The following is a 7,262-nucleotide window of genomic DNA, read 5'->3' as shown; positions in this document are numbered from 1 at the left end:
TGGCTGGGGCAGCATGGTGGCTGGGGCAGCACAGTGGCTGGGGCAGCATAGTGGCTGGCTGGGGCAGTATGGTGGCTGGGGCAGCATAGTGGCTGGCTGGAGCAGCATAGTGGCTGGGGCAGCATGGTGGCTGGAGCAGCATAGTGGCTGGGGCAGCATGGTGGCTGGAGCAGCATAGTGGCTGGGGCAGCATAGTGGCTGGGGCAGCATGGTGGCTGGGGCAGCATAGTGGCTGGCTGGGGCAGCATGGTGGCTGGAGCAGCATAGTGGCTGGCTGGGGCAGCATAGTGGCTGGGGCAGCATAGTGGCTGGGGCAGCATAGTGGCTGGCTGGGGCAGCATGGTGGCTGGGGCAGCATAGTGGCTGGCTGAAGCAGCATGGTGGCTGGGGCAGCATAGTGGCTGGGGCAGCATAGTGGCTGGAGCAGCATAGTGGCTGGCTGGAGCAGCATGGTGGCTGGAGCAGCATAGTGGCTGGCTGGGGCAGCTTAGTGGCTGGCTGGGACAGCATGGTGGCTGGCTGGGGCAGCATGGTGGCTGGGGCAGCATAGTGGCTGGCTGGAGCAGCATAGTGGCTGGCGGGGGTAGCATAGTGCTGGCTGGGGCAGCATAGTGGCTGGCTGGAGCAGCATAGTGGCTGGGGCAGCATAGTGGCTGGAGCAGCATGGTGGCTGGGGCAGCATAGTGGCTGGAGCAGCATGGTGGCTGGCTGGGGCAGCATGGTGGCTGGGGCAGCATAGTGGCTGGGGCAGCATGGTGGCTGGAGCAGCATAGTGGCTGGGGCAGCATAGTGTCTGGCTGGGGCAGCTTAGTGGCTGGCTGGGACAGCATGGTGGCTGGCTGGGGCAGCATGGTGGCTGGCTGGGGCAGCATAGTGGCTGGCTGGGGCAGCATGGTGGCTGGGGCAGCATGGTGGCTGGCTGGGGCAGCATAGTGGCTGGGGCAGCATGGTGGCTGGGGCAGCATAGTGGCTGGCTGGGGCAGCATAGTGGCTGGCTGAATCAGCATAGTGGCTGGCTGGGGCAGCATGGTGGCTGGGGCAGCATAGTGGCTGAAGCAGCATAGTGGCTGGCTGGGGCAGCATGGTGGCTGGCTGGGGCAGCATAGTGGCTGGAGCAGCATGGTGGCTGGGGCAGCATAGTGGCTGGAGCAGCATGGTGGCTGGAGCAGCATGGTGGCTGGCTGGGGCAGCATAGTGGCTGGAGCAGCATGGTGGCTGGAGCAGCATGGTGGCTGGGGCAGCATGGTGGCTGGAGCAGCATGGTGGCTGGCTGGGGCAGCATAGTGGCTGGGGCAGCATAGTGGCTGGCTGGGGCAGCATAGTGGCCGGCTGGGGCAGCATGGTGGCTGGGGCAGCATGGTGGCTGGGGCAGCATAGTGGCTGGCTGGGGCAGCATAGTGGCTGGCTGAATCAGCATAGTGGCTGGCTGGGGCAGCATGGTGGCTGGGGCAGCATAGTGGCTGAAGCAGCATAGTGGCTGGCTGGGGCAGCATAGTGGCTGGCTGGGGCAGCATAGTGGCTGGAGCAGCATGGTGGCTGGGGCAGCATAGTGGCTGGAGCAGCATGGTGGCTGGAGCAGCATGGTGGCTGGCTGGGGCAGCATAGTGGCTGGCTGGGGCAGCATAGTGGCCGGCTGGGGCAGCATGGTGGCTGGGGCAGCATAGTGGCTGGCTGGAGCAGCATAGTGGCTGGGGCAGCATAGTGGCTGGGGCAGCATAGTGGCTGGGGCAGCACGGTGGCTGGGGCAGCATAGTGGCTGGCTGGGGCAGCATGGTGGCTGGCTGGAGCAGCATAGTGGCTGGCTGGGGCAGCATGGTGGCTGGGCGGCCGCGTGGCACAGGCCTGGGCGAGTCGCTGGTCGGGGGCCCATGATTGGGTTGCGGGGTCCGCGGGGAACGAGGTGAGGCTGCGGAAAGAGACCTCCATCGTGGTAGCAGCCTCCACAGTCGTTTCTAAGTCTTGGGCCCCCTTTTCCAGCAGTCGTTGGCGCACATCATTAGACCTGAGGCCCGCTACAAAAACATTGCGTACTGCAAGTTCTCTGTGTTCAGCCGCGGTAACCGTTTGATAATTACAGTCATTGGACAAATTATTGAGTTCCCTTAGAAATTCGGCGAGTGATTCTGTAGGTCGCTGGCGGCGAGTCGTGAACACATGGCGTGCGTAAACTTCGTTAATGGGCCTTACATATATCTTATTGAGTACTGCTAGCGCTGCAGTATATGAACCGGCCGAGTTTAGTTGCGTAGAGATTCTGTGGCTCACCCTCGCGTGCAGTAGACTTAACTTCTGTTCCTCTATCGTTTCGGCTGTGCTCGCTTCTGCCAGGTAGGCCTTGAAGCACCGCAGCCAGTGGGAGAAGATTTCTTTAGCCTCTGCATCCTGCGGGTCAAGTTCCAGGCGTCCAGGCTTGAGGGCTGATTCCATGATCGATATTGCTGTTCTTAAGTCGATTAAATTGATGGAACCATCAATTCACCAGATACGTGTTTCCGATATGAATATAGGCTTTAATCGACTTACTCCAGAGCCAGCCTGTTACCCTTTGATGAACTCTCAGTGAACTGCAGGCTGACTCTGGACAAGGGTATTTATACAGCAGCACTAGGGGGAGGAGTTGTGGGCGGAGCCAAGGGTGGAGCCCTGTACAATCTCCTGAGCATTCCCAGAGCTACTCCCCCTAGTGTTCGGATAACGCTACTGCGCTTACAAAGATATAGTGTGAATTATCATATTACATTCTCCACATGTACCATAGCTGATCTACATGTAACTTCTGTAATGGACTTTACATGGTTACATGTTAGTAAATGTATTTAGTAAATGTCTTGTGTGCAGTCCTTGTCATCTTAGAATTGTCATTACAGAAGCAAGGGCTATGTTACAATCTGAAACTTGCGAAATCCTATTCCTATCAGATGAGACTAAATACATTTCCTGTTAACGCCTTGAGCCTTTCCCCTAGAATTTCTGTTGACTTTATTTTCGGTGTTAGGGCATGGGCCTGTATGGAGAGATGGACAGTTGGTCACTTTCCCGAAGCATCGAGAGCAGCTCTGATGTAAAGCACTGCCTCGCTCAGCCAGTTTGAGGGCCAGTTCCAATCAGCCATGAGGGTGCGGGGTCGGAGTCACATAGGTGCAGATCAGGTCAGGAGGGCAGGCTTTCCTCCTGAAGAAATCGCACGTGAAGCAGCAGGAATCACAACTTGACAGCTTGATGGCCTTTCGAGCCGAGTGCAGCTCTTTATTCCCGAGGTAAACCCAAATATGCCGAACTGCCGCGGTGGAAATTGCTACCACAATTGTGGGATCATTCATCCAGACCTTTGCATCACAAAATCCAGCAATAGAACCATTGCGCTATTATAGACTCCATGTGTAACAACTTCATTCAAAAATGTATTACTAATCAGAATGTCAGCCGTCAGTAGGAATTCAGCAATAAAGCTCAATTAGACCTTTGTTCATCATATGTTATTATGTTTTTAAATGTTCCGAATGAATAAACACGGATGGTTTGACCGAAACAACTCCACCATGTGTTATTGTTTAGCGTGCTTCAGTCTGGATCTCATTTTCCAGGTACAATATCCCATCTGACTGCATGTCCTTGCCTTTTATCAGAGTCATTATTAACCCAGTGAACAGAGCCCTTGATCAGTTCACATGCATCAAAATAGATTTAAATTTTCAGGAGGATGAACAGCAATAAATGCAGATGTTCCTTGGAATAACTGAACCCATCCTGCTGGAATAGATTAAGTGGAGATGAATGTGACAGCACCTGTGTTCAGTTATTGAGTATGGTTGTGGATAGTACAGCACAGGAGGTGGCCATTCGACCCATCAAATCCATGCTAGCTCCTGGTCCAGTTCATCTCACTTTCCTGCTCTTTTCCAAGATCCCTGCAATTCTTTCTTCCTCTCCCGATCCAACGTTCCTCACTGAAGCATCACTCGGGTTCTGAGTCATTCTGCTGACTGTGTCGGCCTTCTTCGCTGCCTCAAATGTTTTGCATCGCGATCGCTTGATGTTACCCCCATCCAAACACATTCCTCCAGTGAGTCGGAAGTTTAGGGTAGGTTCTTTGTGTGCGCCGTGTTGGAAGAGGTAAAAGAAACGCAGTGTGGGATTAGAATCCTGAATGAACTGCACAAAGATTCCGAAGAACAGCCCCAACAATTTAGCTCTTCAATTCTGTCTGGGGCATTCTGCAGATGCTGATATCAGTGGCACCTTGATTAAGCAGAGAATGGCCTCAGATCCAGGATTAAAGCCAAAGTCCAAGCAACTCAAACGCAAGGATTGTGGACAAAGACTTTGACAGTCCCATCAACATGTTCCCAACATGGCGAGAATCCTTCAAAACCATGTCTCAGTTGTGGAAGTCAATTCACAACACCAAACCCCGCCCAGTGGAAGGAGTGTAACTCATGCTCAAAATGGAACCACTTTGCAGAAGTGTGAAAGGTTAAAGAACGGGACTTTGTTCAACAGCGGAGGTGTCTTCCTGAGAGAGATTTAAAACTTCTGCGTCCCATCGTGTACAGTAATGGACCAGGTCAGTTTAAGGAATTCTCAGTCGAGATGGCACTTATCGATGTTGGTGCAAAAATACCTGTTTTGAGATACAAACTTCAAAAAAATCATCAAACTTATGATGATGTAATGAATCCGATTTGGGAATATTCACAGTTCCAGTCACTACAAAAACACCATCCTAGACAAGTTCATGTTCTATAGAGGTAAATGCAGAAGCTTTATGGGGGCAATTTTCGATAGGCTGAGATTCAACCTTGAAGACACCACTGGAGGGCAGATGAGCACAATCGATGACACAGACGATCCATGCAGGCATCCTTCCTTATCAGCCAGAGATCAAATGTGATGCCAGTCAGCAAACCTAACTGGATGATGAGTTTTACAACATGGCAGTAGAGTGGATTCAGTGCAAAGATTCTGAGGAGCTGGTTGTTGCTGGGTTCCAACCTGGATCATTAAGAATGTGGGGTTTGGGAGCGGCCGAGATTCCTCGGACACTGTCAGGACTCAAAGCCGCCATCTGCATTTCAGACTTCCATCTTTTTGAGGGGGTTTGAGGCCTCTGGCTCCAGGGACTCCAATGTAAAGTTGTGGGATATTGGAAGGAAGGGTCGTGTGATGACATACAAGGATCTCACAAAAGCAATGCGTTGTTTTAGATTTAGTCCTGATGAACAGTGGATTGCTGCTGTCGAGGAAGCTGAATTCTAACAGAATAGTCACCCTGCCCATATAAACACGTCAATCTCACCATTTCCGGAAACACTTGTGCCAGAGTCACAGGAGCTGAAATGACTAGAAACAGACAGTATCATTGAACAAATCAACCCATCGTCATGGATATCAAGCCTGGTCATTGCGCAGCACAAAATCGGCAAACTGAGACTGTGGTCAATAAAGCTATCATTCTGGACATGTACCCACTTGCTGTGATCCAAGAACTATCGGCATTTCAGGATCCAGTCCTGACTGAGCTGGATATGTGAATGAAGCTGTTCAGGTAGCTCCAGCAGAACCCCTCCCAGCTTTTGCTTCTTGTGAGGCTGCATACCAACCAAAGGGACATTCTGTGCTGCTGCGTTCAACAACATTCCAGCAGATTTTTCCAGTCTCCACATCACCTCATTGACCATGAAAGTAACGAAGCAGAACGCGATCGACAATGGTCAGCTCCCACCACACAACTTGATGCTCAAAGGACCAATGCACATTCGTGGCATCTGAACTTGACTAACTGGTGTGCAGAGTGACAGCAGCCGGAGTAAATCCAACACAGGATAGCAAAGTTATTCACGTGTTCCTGACCACAACTAACATGGGAGAGTTGGCATCGATCCTGTTGGCATTAATCCTCAGCATTACCAACTTGTATCACAAATTCGTTCCCAAGTGCACAGATGTCACAGGGCCACTTTGGAAGCTGCTACGCAAAAATGCACAGAGTGGATAATCGCACAGCAAACAGTGTTCGTTATTTAAAGGTTTGGATAGAATCTCCACCAGTCCCTCGTGCTCTATGCTTGTGAACATTGGCTCATCTCAACACTGATCACCAGGCACTGACTAGATTGCTAACCACGTCAGGATCTAGTCATTGACGTCTACACACCAATGGTCAGATAGTCTTCACAAGTTGAAAGTTCAAGGTGCTGCATCTTGCAGGTTTACAGAATGACATGCTGATCAGTAACAGCACTGACAGCGTGAGGGACAGTGAAACAAGTTGCAATATTAAAGACAATGGGATCACATGATTTTGCACACAGCTGTGAATCTTGTTATGAAGGGGAACTGAAAAATACGACGATACCTAAAAACCAACCGGTCTTCTGAAATAGAAGACCTGATCCTGTATTACAGAGTGTGGAATGATCTCATGTTGTTTGCAGATGACTGTATTGACATAGAATTCCAGCAATTATCTGGAACGTTCTACAGCAACACCTTTCCATCTTGTCTACGAAGGACTGCAGAATGTTATTCAGGTGGTCAGCAATAGGTCACCACTCAGTGAGAAATCTGTTAAACTGTGTCTCACTTCTCTAGGACTGACCCTAGAACCATGGCGCCACCTCCTGGTTTGAGAAGTGCCAGTCTGGGCCCCAACCATCTTCAGCTACTTCATCAATGATCTTCCCTCCAACATGAGATCGTAAGTGGGGATGTTCGCTGATGATTGCACAGGGTTCCGCATTATCTGTGACTCGTCACATACTGAAGCAGTCCATGTCCAAATGCAACAAGACCAGGACAATATCCAGGCTTGGGTTGACAAGTAGCAAGTAATATTCATGCCACACAGGTGCCAGGCGACAAGCTCTGACAAGAAATCGCCCCTTGACATTCAATGGCATTATCATCACTGAATCCCCCAGTAGCAACATCCATTGACCAAAACTGAACTGGACTAGCAAAATAAATACTGTGGCTACAAAATAAGGTCAGAAGCTAGGAATCCTGCAGTGAATAATTTCCCTCCTGACTCCACAAAGCCTTGTCCACCATCCACAAAGCATAAGTCAGGGATATGATCGGAAACTCTCCCTTGCCTCAGTAAGTGCAGCTCCAACATAATTCCAAGCTCGACACCATTCGGGCAAAGCGGTCCGCTTAATTTGCACCCCCTCCACAAACATTCACTCCCTCCACCACCAACACACAGTGGCAACAGGCTCCTGCATTCAGAGTCCTTCAACAGCACCTTCTAACCCCATGAC

The sequence above is a fragment of the Scyliorhinus canicula genome, chromosome 10 (assembly GCF_902713615.1).
Source record: "Scyliorhinus canicula chromosome 10, sScyCan1.1, whole genome shotgun sequence".
NCBI classification, from domain to species: domain Eukaryota; kingdom Metazoa; phylum Chordata; class Chondrichthyes; order Carcharhiniformes; family Scyliorhinidae; genus Scyliorhinus; species Scyliorhinus canicula.
This window is presented reverse-complemented; position numbering follows the sequence as displayed.